The 4,028-nt window shown below is 45.5% G+C and overlaps 2 non-coding genes across 2 annotated transcripts; both read left to right on the forward strand.

Moving 5' to 3' along the window:
- Positions 1–629: 629 nt before the first annotated feature.
- On the forward strand, positions 630–2,548 carry LOC113381866. Its single transcript, XR_003367594.1, has one exon. It is a non-coding gene; the product is annotated as a small subunit ribosomal RNA (ribosomal RNA).
- A 696-nt stretch (positions 2,549–3,244) lies between these two features.
- On the forward strand, positions 3,245–3,399 carry LOC113381865. The gene has a single exon (XR_003367593.1). It is a non-coding gene; the product is annotated as a 5.8S ribosomal RNA (ribosomal RNA).
- The last annotated feature ends 629 nt before the right edge of the window (positions 3,400–4,028 follow it).

Below are 4,028 nucleotides of genomic sequence, written 5' to 3' on the forward strand. Positions count from 1 at the left end.
GAATTTATTTTCTTGCGACCCGCCATATAGCCTGTCCAGACCATCGCGGTGATGTTCGCACGGTAACCCGAGGCGACCCGTCGCGCAGGTCAAACTGTCGTAGACGTGTTCGGATGTCGGATGTCGGTTTACGGACGGGTTCTGGACCTTATTTAAAGTGTTCCAACCCATACTGTACAGCATATCCGCGGGCATGTGTGTCGTTGACGCAAAGACTCTTAAGCCGAAAATAAAATATACAAATGCAATCAACTCAATACTCTCCGAGCGAGAATAAAGTTAGTTATAAACGATGAATTCTTATAATGAATTCGCCCCGACGTGTTTCAATCTAACGAAGGGTAAAGAGACTGTTTGAAATTAACTGGGTCTGCGGACTGCAAATTTCATGTACGGACCGCCGTTTGACGGTTGTTAAAGGTCTAGCCTCTGTGTAAGCGCAGAATATATAAAATATCAAGTCGCGATGTAAACTGTTCGTCATGTCCAGGGAATATCGTACGACTCAGATATATATATATGTAAGAAAATTCGTTGTTTAGAAATATTCATCGAACTTTTCTATACAAAGTGTGGTCTCTCGGGTGACGCCGAGGTACATTTACGCACTATGCTATTATATATATAGCACCCTGGTTGATCCTGCCAGTAGTATATGCTTGTCTCTGAGATTAGGCCATGCATGTCTCAGTGCAAGCCACATTAAGGTGAAACCGCGAATGGCTCATTACATCAGTTATGGTTCCTTAGATCGTACCCACATTACTTGGATAACTGTGGTAATTCTAGAGCTAATACATGCAAATAGAGTTCCGACCAGAGATGGAAGGAATGCTTTTATTAGATCAAAACCAATCGGTGGCGGGCTTGCATTGCTCACCGTTTGACTTGGTGACTCTGAATAACTTTGTGCCGATCGCACGGTCTAGTACCGGCGACGCATCTTTCAAATGTCTGCCTTATCAACTGTCGATGGTAGTTTCTGCGACTACCATGGTTGTTACGGGTAACGGAGAATCAGGGTTCGATTCCGGAGAGGGAGCCTGAGAAACGGCTACCACATCCAAGGAAGGCAGCAGGCGCGCAAATTACCCACTCCCGGCACGGGGAGGTAGTGACGAAAAATAACGATACGGGACTCATCCGAGGCCCCGTAATCGGATGAGTACACTTTAAATCCTTTAACGAGGATCTATTAGAGGGCCAGTCTGGTGCCAGCAGCCGCGGTAATTCCAGCTCTAATAGCGTATATTAAAGTTGTTGCGGTTAAAAAGCTCGTAGTTGATTCTGTGTCTCACACTGTCGGTTCACCGCTCGCGGTGTTCAACAGGCATGCTTGTGGGACGTCCTACCGGTGGGCTTAGCCCGTAAAAAGGCAGCCCAACTCAAAATCCTACCAAAGTGCTCTTCACCAAGTGTCGAAGTGCGCCGGTACGTTAACTTTGAACAAATTAGAGTGCTTAAAGCAGGCTCATTCGCCTGAATATTGTCTGCATGGAATAATGTAATAGGACCTCGGTTCTATTTTGTTGGTTTTGGAATTCCAAAGTAATGATTAATAGGGACAACTTGGGGCATTCGTATTGCGACGTTAGAGGTGAAATTCTTGGATAGTCGCAAGACGGACAGAAGCGAAAGCATTTGCCCAATGTGGTTTCATCAATCAAGACGAAAGTTAGAGGTTCGAAGGCGATCAGATCCGCCCTAGTTCTAACCATAAACGATGCCAGCTAGCGATCCGCCGAAGTTCCTCCGATGACTCGGCAGGCAGCTTCCGGAAACCAAAGCTTTTGGGTTCCGGGGAAGTATGGTTGCAAAGCTGAAACTTAAAGGAAATGACGGAAGGGCACTACAAGGAGTGGAGCCTGCGGCTTAATTTGACTCAACACGAGAAACCTCACCAGGTCCAGACACCGGAAGGATTGACAGATTGAGAGCTCTTTCTTGATTCGGTGGGTGGTGGTGCATGGCCGTTCTTAGTTGGTGGAGTGATTTGTCTGGTTAATTCTGATAACGAACGAGACTCTAGCCTGCTAAATAAACGTACTTTCTGGTATCGCAAAGACCCTCCGCTTCGGCTTCGGTCGTTGTTGGTTGTGGTTCTCACTACCGGCGTACAAATATATCTTCTTAGAGGGACAGGCGACATTCAGTCGCACGAAATTGAGCATTAACAGGTCTGTAATGCCCTTAGATGTTCTGGGCCGCACGCGAGCTACACTGAAGAGATCAGCAGGTTTTCCTTGGCCGAAAGGTCCGGTAATCCGTTGAAGCCTCTTCGTGCTAGGGATTGTGGCTTGCAATTCTTCCGCATGAACGAGGAATTCCTAGTAAGTGCGAGTCATAAGCTTGCGTTGATTATGTCCCTGCCCTTTGTACACACTGCCCGTCGCTACTACCGATTGAATTATTTAGTGAGGTCTTCGGACCGGTGCGCGGCAGCGTTTTGAAATTGCCGATGTTGCTGGGAAGATAACCAAACTTGATTATTTAGAGGAAGTAAAAGTCGTAACAAGGTTCCGTAGGTGAACCTGCGGAAGGATCATTAACATACATTTACTATTAAGTGAATGAAACGTGTGTTTTAATCGCAATATAATGTTGCAGACTAAATGTTGTGCGCTCCCATAGTATAATATACTATGGGCAAAAGCCTCTGGCAATGATCATTCGTTTCATTAACGTTTGACCGGAGCTAGTCGCAAAATATTGCGCAGTGTGCAAAAGCAGTGTGACGCGGTTTACAACCGCTTAGCGCTCTTATGCATTGTGTGAGAGCACTGCCATGTATATCTGCTCGGTATCGCCAGATGCCTGAGCGAATGACGAAGTTCGTTGTGAAAACGGCGTTCTTTTTGAATATTATACTTTAAACGCATAGCTCAATCAATTCTTTGGGCGCTGAATGAAAGTCTAGTGTTTTAAAGTCGATTGTAGTAAACGCTTGCATTAGTATTCTATATACTCTGTACATTTTATTCAAATTGTGCGAATTTGAACATTCGCTTCATTGCGTTGTTTTTAAGAAATTAAAAAATCGGCCAAAGCAGATTTCAATCTCACACACAGTGAAATATTCATATTTCAATTTTGAAACGAGATTTTGTATCTCGGACCGAAACGCGAAAGCTTTACGGTGTACTAATTGTAACCATAATAATCATACTAGTTTCAGAATCGCCCGAGTTATCTTAAACGATTTCGAGGGAATCACGATTGAATCATGTATAAATATATATAAAATCACCCTGAACGGTGGATCACTTGGCTCGTGAGTCGATGAAGAACGCAGCTAATTGCGCGTCGACATGTGAACTGCAGGATACATGAACATTGACATTTCGAACGCACATTGCGGTCCTCGGATACTGTTCCCGGACCACCTCTGGCTGAGAGTCGTATAACATTACCAGACTGCCGCTTGCTTTAAACGGCTTGCCGGCGAATGATGGAGTTTCGCGTCTATGCGTGCTCTTAAATAATTCACTCAACGTGTGAGCAAGTCCACTTTACAACATCGGACATTTCCGTTCGTTGACGTTCTGTGGGATTACGGCGGGTTGTGTGTCCTAGAGATTTTATATTCTTGCGACCCTTCCGATAACCGGAAACCCGAACTCTTCGAAATGCGGTTTCGTTTCGGCAAATTTGGACGATTCAAAGGTTCCTCGTCGATTTTGTGTGCGTTTGCTTACTAACGTTTGCAAGCACATCATAATCATAATACGACCTCAGAGCAGATGAGATTACCCGCTGAATTTAAGCATATTACTAAGCGGTGGAAAAGATACTAACTAGGATTTCCTTAGTAGCGGCGAGAGAACAGGGAAGAGCCCAGCACTAAATCCCGCGGCCGGAGACAGACGCTGGGAAATGTAGTGTTAGGGAGGATTCGATTATCTTTGTGCGTTGCGGCGAGTTCAAGTCCATCTTGAATGGGGCCATTTACCCATAGAGGGTGCCAGGCCCGTAGCGACCGTTGCGCGTATCGAGAGGATCTCTCCTCGGAGTCGAGTTGCTTGAGAGTG

This window comes from Ctenocephalides felis, unplaced genomic scaffold (genome assembly GCF_003426905.1).
Source record: "Ctenocephalides felis isolate EL2017-DRISC unplaced genomic scaffold, ASM342690v1 CF-g0.4_SCAFFOLD_03139, whole genome shotgun sequence".
NCBI lineage: Eukaryota > Metazoa > Arthropoda > Insecta > Siphonaptera > Pulicidae > Ctenocephalides > Ctenocephalides felis.